This window comes from Mus caroli, unplaced genomic scaffold, assembly GCF_978045245.1.
Source record: "Mus caroli unplaced genomic scaffold, Mus_caroli_1 scaffold_6, whole genome shotgun sequence".
Lineage (NCBI taxonomy): Eukaryota > Metazoa > Chordata > Mammalia > Rodentia > Muridae > Mus > Mus caroli.
Window position 1 is genome coordinate 13,889,123 of NW_028227261.1, and position 14,059 is coordinate 13,903,181.

A 14,059-nucleotide genomic window follows, 5' to 3' on the forward strand; every position below is an offset into this window, starting at 1 on the left:
GAGCCATCTCTCCAGCCCCATGTGTTGATTTACTGAATGGATGGTATGTCCCTATCAGACTACACAGCTTACCCAATCTCAGCATTTCTGTACCTGTGTCTTGTTTCTTCATTCTTTATCACCATAATAAGGTCAATCTCGGATTTGAGCAGTTCTTTGCATCCCAGGAACATGACTCAGGAATGGAACCCAAAGCACTGGGCTTCACAAAGTGCTCAATATTTTGGAAACAAATTAGTATGTAGTACATACAGATCAGAAAAACTGAATAAGATATGGAGAATAATGGGATGAGAGGACAAGTTTTTCAGTAGTCAAGAAAAATGAGGACCAAAGCAGGCTCATTTCAGTAACAATATTCTTGTGTTTAAGCTTCACTGGAAGACATTATTTGCAATATATGAGCACTCAGAGACCCGGTATCAAAATGAGAAGGGCATGATGTGACCTTAAGCTATCTAGTTCTTCATACTTCCAGGCAGTTTATAAATTGACTAAGATGAGCTTCACTTAGTCAAAGACATATTTCCTAACACTATCCCCTGATTCCCTGTGACAGGTCCTCATGGGGGTCTCCCAACTTTCATGTGTAGTGCAGTGTCTTTAAGATATTGAGGTGACTCATAGCAGGCTTCTGAGAAGAGGATGTTCTCTCTGAAAATTATCACAGTCTCCTTACTCACTTTAGTTCATCTCTTTAAAATCAATGCTGGCCACTGTGTCTGGACCTAATGCCATGGATCTTTGCCTCACTTGCTTGTTATGGGTCTTATTTTCCTCTGTAGAGTCCCTAGAGAGATGAGATTAAATATGTGCATGTCCATGCCAGGCTATTTTCTTTTTGTTAAAAAAGTACCACAGTATTCTTCATGAGAATGTATGAATAGCCTGAAACAATTTGAAACCCTGAGTTTTCTCAAGGGATGCCCATACAGAATGAAAGATGTTTCTGGCTGTAGTCAGGAATGAAATTTTATATAGGTATCCTCATAATGATGCCAAGATATGCTCAAATCAAGTTCTCAGCACAAAGGAGATCTGTGTGCCTCAGAGAGACAAAGGGAAAAGATAAGAGGCAATGGCAGGAGATAGAAAACAAAGGAGAAGGGGAAGGGAACAAGGAAGAGGGTAAAGGAGTATTTATACTTGGGAGCAGGGCAGGAGCAAAGGACTGCCTCTGGATAGAGAATAATACCTAGCCCATAGGCAAAAGGCATGTTATGAAAATAAAATTCTCAGCCCCATGTGGAAAAAAAGGTATTTTATTCTAATTCAGCTTTAATTAGTAAGCCAAATTAGTAATTAGTAAGCCAAAGAAGTGTTTGATTGCTGGACTTGAGAGCTATGTGTTAGTAGTGAGTCTCAAGAGAAGGAGGTTACAAAATAAAGGCAAAATAAGTTGGGGGCTACATTTTGAGTATAAACTAACGGTTTTCAGCAGGACACAGTGATGGCAGACAAGGATGAAAGCTTCCAGGACCATGTTTGCCATTCTCAGGCTGGCTAGAGTCCCATCATTGAGGCAGGAGAATTGTTGAGACTTAAAGTTTCAAATTAATCTACAAATCAAGACCCTGTATCAAAAGAAAACACTTATCCAAAAAAAATTCCCCTAAACAAAATACATAAACAGAACCTCACTCAACTTATTAATACAATACTAAATAACCAAAGATGACTCAGGGATAGGAAATGATTCGATGAATAGGCTCTTGAATCTCAGGCTAGTGTGAATTATTTGGCTTTCACAAAGGGAACTCCAACAATGGAGATAATGAGAATAATCACTGGCAACATCAGTTTGGAACAAAAGCAACCAATTAGAAGGCAGGTTTTGGTTGGAATAAGGAGCATAGAGGGAGAGTGGTAAGGTTTGAATGAGCCCAGTTCTCAGTTTTCATGCACATCAGACTGTGTTTAAAACCTATAAATTATATAAAAGGGAATTTTGTAAAATCGTTTTGATTTCATTAGAGAGACAGGTGCAGAGGATTTTTTGAGAAATAATGTGAAATACTCTAAAATTTTGGTTGGTACTTCTTTATAAATTAATGCAGAAAAAGTAAGATACTTCCAATTACAAAACACACAAGGATGTTTAGGTATAACCTGAATCAAAATAAAAATCTTTGTCAAAAAAAAATGGAAGAAGAAAAGAAGAATGAAAATTGCTCAGATGGATTTGAAACTGGTTGCAGGCCAGGTGTGGCAGTCCCTTTGCTCTTCAGGAAGAAGCATGGTGATTTCAATGGGTTGGGAGCCAGCCTAATCTAAGTAGTGAGTTCTTGTCAGGACTTCTTTAGTGAGATCTTTTCTCAAATGACACTACCACCAACAACAACAAAAAAAGATACAAAAACACCGTGTTTACAATCAAAACCAGTGTCGTCATCCAGTTCTTCTTAAGAGACTGAATTTGAGCTCCTCTGTCCCATCTCCTGTCTAATGATTCTGGATCTGATGGAGTATCCCAGTGGAGGAAGGTGATCTACAGGCAGTGAAGACTGGTAACAAGAAGGTAAACCCAGGACCAGCCAGTAAGTCTCAGTTTCTCTATGCCCAGAGACTTCTGTGATTCTGAAGCAATAAAACAACCATCCCTCATAAATCTCCCTTCCAGATCTACCTGCAATCCAAAAACTGCCGTCTTATTGGATGCCTGAGACCTACAAATAATAAATATATTTTGTTAACTGTATATATTGCTGATGTTCCCTCAATTAAAAAACAAAATACTTAAGACTTGCTTGAACATCAAGTGCCAATTTATTAAATCTCTGCCCAACGCTATTTTATTTTATTTAGTTAGTTTTGAAAAAATATAAAAGCAAAATTCTAAGCCTTTAGGCCCAGGCTTGGGAATGTGACCTCTGTGACTCAATGCTCCAAGGTATGCTAATCATAAAACAGATAGTGACATTCCCCTACGCACCTGCTTCTTGGGTTTAAAGAGTGTTCATTCAAAGAATGTGCTATTGTTAGGGGCTCTTAGAAACTGTCTAGAGAGATAAACAGAACTATTACCAGGTATTCCTTGTGACTCTTGTGACTGTGCACTTCCTGTGACTCTTAACTGGTATTTTTTTTTAATAAAGAATACCTTTTTTTTATTTTAGACTAGGCACTGTGGTGAAGTGACACATCTGATATAGCAATCTTCACAATATATCATATATCGCATTTTCACAATATATCATATATCACATCTTCACAATAGCTAACTTTTAAATGACAGGGTATTTTAGAATGTTCCTTTATTCTTGCTGTTCCTGTTTTAGGCAGTAAGTTCTGTGAAGGAAGTACAAAATAAGCAGCTACAAGACATAGTATAGCTACAGTTGTTTGAATACTTTTGTTAGAGTGAAAGATTAAAAACTTGGGATTTGCTTAGCTAGTACTAATGAAAATTGTGAAGTTTAACTGACAAAAGCTAGAGAAACCACAGAGACAAAGTGACCTGTTGACAGTGTTTTAAGGAACCTGGGTTATTGTATGAAAAATACTTACTATCCAGGACTTCATAATTCTCACTGATGGCTACATTTATTAAAAAGTTAAGTTGAGGAACTGTAAGGTTATAGATCACAAAGAGGAACAAGCCACAGGAAAAATCCTGTAGCATCTTCATCTTTTAAGTCGTTAAAGATTGCCAAGGGTAGACTCTGGATGGCGGTTTAAGTCTTTAAAGATTGCCGAGGGTATACTCTGGATGGCGGTTTAAGTCTTTAAAGATTGCCTAGGGTATACTCTGGATGGCGGTTCAAGTCTTTAAAGATTGCCGAGGGTATACTCTGGATGGCAGTTTAAGTCTTTAAAGATTGCCGAGGGTAGACTCTGGATGGCGGTTTAAGTCTTTAAAGATTGCCAAAGGTAGACTCTGGATGGGGGTTGTTGAGTTCTTGAGTAAGAGAAGATTCTCAGTAGGAAACACTAATTTTATGTTAGTCCAGTTTTATATATTAAAAATGCTATTTCTAAGTGTCCCCTTGTGCCAGTGACTCCAATTTTCACTGGCAGACTTGCAGTCCCCACTCACTGTTCAGAATACTCTTTCTTGTCAAGTTCATACTTTGTTCTTCGCGAAGGAGAATTATAGGCGTGGTATGGAAATATGACTCTTTTATTTTTCAAGAATGGGGGAGTTCTTTTTTTTTAATTAGGTATTTTCCTCATTTACAATTCCATTGCTATCCCAAAAGTCCACCATACCCCCCCACTCCCCTAACACTTACTCCCACTTCTTGGCCCTGGCGTTCCCCTGTACTGAGGCATATAAAGTTTGCAAGACCAATGGGCCTCTCTTTCTAATGATGGCCGGCTAGACCATTTTCTGATACATATACAGTTAGAGACAAGAGCTCCAAGGGATACTGGTTAGTTCATATAGTTGTTCCACCTATAGAGTTGCAGTTCCCTTTAGCTCCCTGGACACTTTCTCTAGCTCTTTCATTGTGGGCCCTGTGATCCATCCAATAGCTGACTGTGAGGATCCACTTCTGTGTTTGCTATGCTTCAGCATAGTCTCACACGAGACAGCTATATCATGGTCATTTCAGCAAAATCTTGCTAGTGTATGCAATGGTGTCTGTATTTGGCGGATGATTATGGGATGGATCCCCAAATATGGTACACTCTAGATAGTCCATCCTTTTGTCTCAGCTCCAAACTGTCTCTCTAACTCCTTCCATGGGTGTTTTGTTCCCAATTCTAAGAAGCAAAGTGTCCACACTTTGGTCTTTGTTCTTCTTGAGTTTCATGTGCTTTGTATCTTGTACCTTGGGTATTCTAGGTTTCTGGGCTAATATCCACTTATCAGTGAATAAATATCATGTGAGTTCTTTTGTGATTGGGTTACCTAACTCAGGATGATGCCCTCCAGGTCAATTTATTTGCCTAGGAATTTCATAAAATCATTCTTTTTAATAGATAAGTAGTACTCCATTGTGTAAATATACCACATTTTCTGTATCCATTCCTCTGTTGAGGGGCATCTGGGTTCTTTCCAACTTCTGGCTATTATAAATAAGGCTGCTATGAACATAGTGGAACGTGCATCTTTCTTACTAGTTGAAACATCTTCTGGATATATGCCCAGGAGAGGTATTGTGGGATCCTCCAGTATTACTATGTCCAATTTTCTGAGGAACCGCCAGACTGATTTCCAGAGGGGTTGTACAAGCTTGCAATCCCACCAGCAATGGAGGAGTAGTCCACTTTCTCCACATCCTCGCCAGCATATGCTGTCACATGAATTTTTGATCTTAGCCATTCTGACTGGTGTGAGGTGGAATCTCAGGACTGTTTTGATTTGCATTTCCCTGATGATTTAGGATGCTGAACATTTTTTCAGGTGCTTCTCAGTCATTCGGTATTCCTCAGGTGAGAATTCTTTGTTTAGCTCTGAGCCACATTTTATAATGAGGTTATTTGATTTTCTGGAGTCCACCTTCTTGAGTTCTTTATCTATATTAAATATTAGTCCCCTATCTGATTTAGGATAGGTAAAGATCTTTTCCCAGTCTGTTGGTGGCCTTTTTGTCTTATTGACGGTGTCCTTTTCCTTACATAAGCTTTGCAATTTTTTGAGGTCCCATTTTTCAATTCTCAATCTTACAGAACAAGCCATTGCTGTTCTATTCAGGAATTATCACCCTCTGCCCATATCTTCGAGGCTTTTCCCCACTTTCTCTTCTATATGTTTCACTGTCTCTGGATTTATGTGTAGTTCCGTGATCCACTTAGATTTGACCTTAGTACAAGGAGATCTGAATGGATCAATTACCATTCCTCTACATGTTAACGCCAGTTGTGCCAGCACCATTTGTTGAAAATGCTTTCTTTTTTCCACTGGATGGTTTCAGCTCCCTTGTCACATCAATTGACCATAGGTGTGTAGGTTCATTTCTGGGTCTTCAATTCTATTCCACTGGTCTACTTGTCTGTCGCTGTACCAGTACCATAAAGTTTTTATCACAATTTCTCTGTAGTACAGCTTTAGATCAGGCATGGTGATTCCACCAGAGGTTCTTTTATTCTTGAGAAGAGTTTTTGCTATCCTAGTTTTTCTGTTATTCCAGATGAATTTGCAGATTTTTCTTTCTAATTCGTTGAAGAATTGAGTTGGAATTTTGATGGGGATTGCATTGAATCTGTAGATTGTTTTGGCAAGATAGCCATTTTTACAATGTTGATCCTGCCAATCCATGAGCATGGGAGATCTTTCCATCTTCTGAGATCTTCTTTAATTTCTTTCTTCAGAGACTTGAAGTTCTTATCATACAGATCTTTCACTTCCTTAGTTAGAGTCACGCCAACGTATTTTATATTATTTGTGACTATTGAGAATGGCGTTGTATCCCTAAATTCTTTCTCAGCCTGTTTATTCTTTGTGTAGAGAAAGGCCATTGACTTGTTTGAGTTAATTTTATATCCAGCAACTTTCCTGAAGTTCTTTATCAGGTTTAGGATTTCTCTAATGGAATTTTTAGGGTCACTTATATATACTATCATATCATCTGCAAAAAGTGATATTTTGACTTCTTCCTTTTCAATTTGTATCCCCTTGATCTCCTTTTGTTGTCAAATGCTCTAGCTCGGACTTCAAGTACAATGTTGAATAGGTAGGGAGAAAGTGGGCAGCCTTGTCTAGTCCCTGATTTTAGTGGGATTGCTTCCAGCTTCTCACCATTTACTTTGATGTTGGCTACCGGTTTGCTGTAGATTGCTTTGATCATGTTTAGGTATGGGCCTTGAATTCCTGATCTTTCCAAGACATTTATCATGAATGGGTGTTGGATTTTGTCAAATGCTTTCTCTGCATCTAATGAGATGATCATGTGGTTTTTGTCTTTGAGTTTGTTTATATAATGGATTACGTTGATGGATTTCAATATATTAAACAATCCCTGCATCCCTGGAATAAAACCTACTTCGTCGGGATGGATGATTGTTTAATGTGTTCTTGGATTCGGTTAATGAGAATGTTATTGAGTATTTTTGCATCGATATTCATAAGGGAAATTGGTCCGAAGTTCTCTATCTATGTTGGATCTTTCTGTGGTTTAGGTATCAGAGTAATTGTGGCTTCATATCTTAACTGGTATCTTTGGTATTTTCCAACTATGCCCTCCCCACTTCCTTGAGTTGTTGTTTCTTCCTTTAAATACCCCCTTACCCAGCTACTTGGGGCACCACAGTCCTTTACCCCTGAGTGATTTATGACCATGGGCCCAAGAGTGCTCTTGAATTAAAAGTCCTCTTGAAGATCCCAGCAAGTCCATTTCTCGTGAGTGATTTGGGGTGTTGCCTCTCCTGAGTCAGACGTGGGGGAGTCCTCACATTGTGGGTCTTTCATTTGGTGCATTTGCCGGGAATCACGACCACCCCTCACACCCAAGAACCAACTTGGAGGTATGAGAATCCCCTCTTGTGTGCATGCCAGAGGTGTCTCTGTTTTGAGTGTCTGTTTTCTGAACTGAACATGCGAACATGTGCTTGTTGTGTTGGGTTGTTTTTGTCTTGTCCTATGTTCCTGTAGCATGGCACAGTCTGAGTTTTCGATTCTGATCCATCTGAGTTTATACTGATCAGCCTGAGTTTTTATCTGCCTGAGTTTGGTTTCTCTGGTTCTGGTCATCTAGGTGGAAGTGGACGATGGTTTTTGTACACAATGGGGTTTTCTGAAATGAGCACAGTTTGTATTTGCAGCTGTCCTTTTGGGCCGTAAGGACTGGAAGACTGTGGTCAGCAGATGTGCTAGGAGGCCCACAGGCACAACCTTGGAAGACGTTCTACAGGTAAAAGGGGGTTTACGTGGAATCCGATCCCCATCAGAAAGGGGGTGGACTTTGAACCTCACCACCTCAGAGGTCGCTTTTGGCTGGCTTGATAAGTCCAGACATGGACAAGTGTGTTCAGACATACTAGTGTCTTGTGTCTTTGTTTTGCTTCTGCTTTTTTTGTCATTTTTGTTATGGGATATACAGCATCAACTGGCCTTTGGAGTCCTGCACCTGTAGTTAGGAGTCTAGTGTGGCTAGAGAAGCCCTGCTAGGAGCTGATTGTAGCGCTGCTCTTAAAGGGACCAGCATCTTTTCAAGTTCTATGTTAAGGTAACTGATGGCTGTCTTTCCTACAAAAATCTCTGTGCTTGTGATTATTAGATTCATCAGGTGACAAGGTGCTCCTCTCTGGAAATTACAGCTAGAAAAATGAAGAATTTTGTTTGGTTTAAATAAACAAATGTTTGCAGCCATTTCATTTTTGTTTCTGAATAGTTTTAAAGATATAAATATGTTTTACATGTCTTGGTTATAGATTATTGGCTCATAAGTTATTGGTCATGATTAAAAATTTGTAACATCAGTAACAAAAAGTTGACTTAAAACTGGTAACTCTGGGTTAGAGTAATTTAGAACTACAGCATGCAGCATGAGACAGCTCATGGAAACAGGTCTCTAAAGATACGCCTGAATTGGGTAATATTATATGTAATTCTTATCCTAGAAACCTGATTTATAAAAGATAGGATTTAGGGTAGTGTGTTTTTGAGATATTGGTGGCTACACCTTCTTGTGTTTGTGTGCAGGAACAGGCAGCCAAACTTTGTAGCAAGTAATGTTTTTGAAGTTCATTTTTAAAGAGAGTGGATTGTTTGCACTGTTAAAATTGGGGTTTGTGGTGGTCCCCGCCACCTCCCACCCTACCGCCTCTATCGCCACCACCTCTGTGGGACCCTCCGTGTCTGTGCAGCTCTGCTGTGCTACAGGTGGATAATTTCCTGTCAACACATCTGGACAATTAGGAATGGAATCCTGCAATGAACAAGAACCAGTTGCAAAATGAGCTTAGGCAGAGCGTGGTTCAGTCAGGTATGTTGGAAGCAGGAGTGGACAGGATCATTTCCCAGGTGGTAGACCCCAAAATAAACCACATCTTCAGGCCACAGATAGAGTGAGCAATCCATGAGTTCCTGGCTGCCCAGAAAAAAAGAAGCTGTGCCAGCTCTGCCTCCAGAAACTGAAAGCCAGGATCCTCCAGCACCATCCCAGGATGCTTCCTAAGAATTTGCCCTGTACCTTTGGAAAGCTCTACTTAAGCAATGGACTTCTGTTTCATACGAATATAACTGTAGTCGACCATGTCATTATTAATGTCAAGATTTTGGCCTTGACTGCGGTGGTGTCAACATCAGATGGAGAGCAAGTTTGGTGGTGGGACAGTTACCTGTACTTGCTCATGGATTGTGTTACCTTTGACCAGCCTGTCGAAGGGTGTGACCCCAGTAGACACTACAGAGGTATACGCACTACAGTGACATGGGCTGTCCTTAACGAACTTTTATACTTGAATACAGACACTGCATGTGAATGTCAGCTGGCATTTTGTGGTATGCAGAAGCCAGGCTGGAGGCTAGCTGGTCAGGACAGCGAGGGTCGGTGGGAGCAGCTGTTTGGTGGTGGGTTTTGATATGCTAGAGTTACAGACTGCAGCGTGTGGCAGTTAGCATCAGTAGCCTTAAGGTTGTTGTGACCTTCCTGTGCTTGGGAATCTTAGTGGTTTCCTTTCCTTGTTGGAGCCCTGGAGTGAGTGAAGAAGATGAGACTTGGGGTGCAGGGAAAGCTGCACAGCTTCTGTCCTGGCATCTCCCCATCCGCAGGGATGAGTCACTCTGGATGTTGTGCTCAGTTCTCATGTTTGTGTTTTTAGAAAAAAAAAACTGATAATAAATAGTGGATGTTTTACAATAAAAAAAAAATGTGTTTTGCTTCTCAAAATTGTGGTTGTATTCTCATGTTACAAGAGAAATAGAAGGCTTCTCCCAAATTGGAGCCACCAGCTAAATCCATCAGTTCCTCCAAAATCTATGAAGCCTCCTGAGTGGCCTAGTTGTGAGTAACCTATTCCAAAACCTTCCCCTTATCCACAGCCTCAATCCCCAATGATGAGGAACCCTGAACCCCACAGGGTGGCGGGAGGAGGACCGCTGCTTGTACATGGAGCTGCAGATTACAGAGTCTGGACCCGCCCAAACTTCAAACCCGTCAGTACTGGTCATTTTCCTCTGCTGCTATTTATAACTGGAAAACTAACAACCCCCTTTCTCAGAGGATCCCCAATGCCTCACAGGGTTGGTGGAGTTCCTTATGTTCTCTCATCAGCCTACTTGGGATGATTGTCAACAGCTTTTGCAGAAGCTCTTCACAACCAAAGAGCAAGAGAGAATTCTGTTAAAGGCTAGAAAAATAGCCTGGGACCCAATGGGCGGTCTACACAGCTACAAAATGAGATCGACATGGCATTCATTTTGACTCACCCCATTTGCAACTGCAACATGGTCGAAAGTAGGGAGAGCTTAAAAAAAAATCTATTGCCAGGCTCTGGTCTCCAAAGTGCCTCAAGACGGGCCCACTAATTTGGCTAAGGTAAGAGGTAATACAGGGGATGATTGAACCTCCCTCAGTGTTCCTTGAAAGGCTTATGGAAGCCTTCAGGCGGTTCACTCCCTTTGATCTTACCTCAGAAGCCCAGAAGGCATCAGTGGCCCTGGCCTTCATAAGGCAGTTGGCCCCCCATATCAGAAAGAAACTTCAGAGATTAGAAGGTGTATTACAAGAGGGAGACAGTTACGTGATCTAGTGAAAGAGGCAGAAAAAGTGTGTGTGTGTGTGTGTGTGTGTGTGTGAAAGAGAGAGAGAGAGAGAGAGAGAGAGAGAGAGAGAGAGAGAGAGAGAGAGAGAGAGAGAGGCGGGAGATAGAGGAAAGAGAAAACAGGAGGGATGGTAGACAAGAAAGAAATTTGACTAGAATCTTGGTCACAGTGGTAGGAGAGAAAGAAAAGACAGGATCTAGATGGGAAACCTGGGCAGAAGAAGACTTAGCCTCAGCTAAAAAGGCTCAGCTGTGTCAGGCTGAAGTTATTTATTTGGGATACACCTTTTGAGATGAGAAGCAGTGGCTAAAGAAAGCCAGAAAAAAGACTGTAACTCAGAACCCCACCCCAACTACACCAAAGCAAGTAAGAGAATTCTTGGGTACAGCTTGCTTCTACAGACTCTAGATACCTGGGTTGGCAACCTTAGCTACCCTGTTGTAGCCCCTAACCAAGGAAGGGGAGGTGTTTGTGTGGACCCCAGATCACCAGAAAGCTTTTGAAGAAATTAAAAAGGCCCTACTGAAGGCCAGCCTTGGCCTTTGCCTGACCCAACCAAGCCCTTCACTCTTTATGTGGAAGAGAGAGCACGGGTCGCCCTAGGAGTCCTTGCTCAGACTTTGGGAATTAAAAAAGGCCAGTGGTTTACCTATCCAAGAAATTACACCTTGTTTCTTGCCTGAAAGCTATTGCTGCCATAATTCTCCTTGTCAAGGATGCTGATAAGCTCACTCTGGGACAGCAAATAACTGTATTGGCACCCCACGCTCTTAAAAGCATTATCCGACAGCCTCCTGACAGATGGATGACTGAACGAGTGACCATCACTCCTCCTGCTGTCCTCACTCCCACTACCCTACTGCCTGAGTCTTCACCTACTCATCATTGTGCTGACATTCTGGCAGAAGAAACTGGTACTTGAAATGATCTGAAGGATCAGATCAGCCTTGGCCTGGGAGTTCGAGGTGATACACAGATGGCAGTAGTTTCCTGGTTAAAGGTAAGCGGAAGGTGGGGGCAGCAGTGCAGTGGTAAACAGAAAGCAACTGATCTGGGTCATCAGCCTCCCTGAAGGGATTTCAGCCCAGAAAGCCAAACTTGCGGCTTTGGTACAAGCTCTATCAATGGCAAAAGAGAAGTCTACACTTACATCAGGTATGCTTTTGCCACTGTATGGAGCAATATATAGACAAAGAGGGCTGTTGACATCTGCAGAGAAAGACCTAAGGTGCTGTGGCTAAAGTAAATCAGATGGCAGACCTATGCGACAAACAGGTGGCCCAAAGAGCAATGATCCTGGCAGTCAAGGAGCCTAAAGATTATAATGATGTCAAAGAGACCAGCTTCAGATACACCCCTGAGCACTATCAAGTTATAGACAAATTAGGACTGGTAAAGGACACCCTGTATGAAACAGTAGAAACAGCAAAAGGAAAACTAGTCCTCCCAAGGGAAGAAGAACGCAAATATGTTACCAACTTACTTAACTTGACCCACTTTGGAGCAAAATTTAAAAGGTGTGGTTAGGTCCTTTGACTACTATGTTACAGGACTCTCTGACTTGGCAGAAGGAATAGTCAAAAGCTGCAAGGCTGTGCTATGACTAATGCAGGATACTTCACGTATATACTCCTGAGAAGAGGCTCAGGGGCGATTGGCCTAGAGCCTACTGGGAGGTAAAATTTACAGAAATTAAGCCAGCTAGATATGGCAACAAGTACTTAGGGTTAGAAATGGACACCTTTTCAAGGTGGGTAAAAGTTTTTCCAACCAGGACAGAGACAGCCAATGTGATGGCCAAGAAGATCCTAGAAGATCTTCCCGAGATTTGGGATACCCAAGGAAATTGGGTCCAATAACAAACCTGCCTTTGTTGCCCAGGTAAATCAGGGACTGGCCAAGATATTGGGGATTGATTAGAAGTTACATTGTGCATACAGGCCCCAAAGTTCAGAACAGGTAGAGAGAATGAATAGAACCATTAAGAGGACAAGCCTCTTCGGGTCTGACCAGCACCTGGGTAGCTAGAGCAAAGGGTCGGCTGACACCCGCCACAGGATTTTGAGACTTCTGGTGAGTGGTACACAGCTTCTGCTCCAATCCAATCGCACGAGACCTGAGACTGCTTTGGTTGGGGAGGCAGAAATCTGGCCTGAGTAGGGCCACAAGCCTCTTCCGGTCAGACCAGCATCTGGGAAGCTAGGGCGCAGGGTCGGCTGACACTCGCCAGCTACCCACGACACCCGCCACAGGATTTTGAGACTTCTGGTGAGTGGAACACCGAGTCTGCTCCAATCTTTAAACAGTGACAACAATAACAACTAATCCCAGAGATTAGCAGATGTCGAAAGGTAAACGTAAGAATCTTACTAACAGAAACCAAGACCACTCACCATCATCAGAACCCAGCACTCCAACTTCGCCCAGTCCAGGGCACCCCAACACACCAGAAAAGCTAGACCCGGTTCTAAAAGCATATCTCACGATGATGGTAGAGGACATCAAGAAGGACTTTAATAACACACTTAAAGAAATACAAAAGAACACTGGTAAACAGAAGACATTAAAGAGGAAGCACAAAAATCCCTTAAAGAATTGCAGGAGAACACTGCAAAACAGGTAGAAGACATTAAAGAGGAAGCACAAAAATCCCTTAAAGAATTGCAGGAGAACACTGCTAAACAGGTAGAAGACATTAAAGAGGAAGCACAAAAATCCATTAAAGAATTGCAGGAAAACACGACCAAACAGGTGATGGAATTGAATAAAATCATCCAAGACCTAAAAAGGGAAGTAGAAACAATGAAGAAAACCCAATTGAGGCAACACTGGAGATAGAAACACTAGGAAAGAAATCTGGAACCATAGATACGAGCATCAGCAACAGAATACAAGAGATGGAAGAGAGAATCTCAGGTGCAGAAGACTCCATAGAGAACATCGGCACGACAATCAAAGAAAATACAAAATCCAAAAAGATCCTAACTCAAAATGTCCAGGAAATCCAGGACAAAATGAGAAGACCAAACCTACGGATAATAGGAGTAGATGAGAATGAAGATTTTCAACTCAAAGGACCAGCAAATATCTTCAACAAAATTATAGAAGAAAACTTCCCAAACCTAAAGCAAGAGATGCCCATGAACATACAAGAAGCTTACAGAACTCCAAATAGACTGGACCAGAAAAGAAATTCCTTCCGACACATAATAATCAGAACAACAATTGCACTAAATAAAGATAGAATACTAAAAGCAGTAAGGGAAAAAGGTCAAGTAACATATAAATGCAAGCCTATCAGAATTACACCAGATTTTTCACCAGAGACTATGAAAGCCAGAAGGGCCTGGACAGATGTTATACAGAAACTATAAGAACACAATTTCCAGCCCAGGCTACTATACCCAG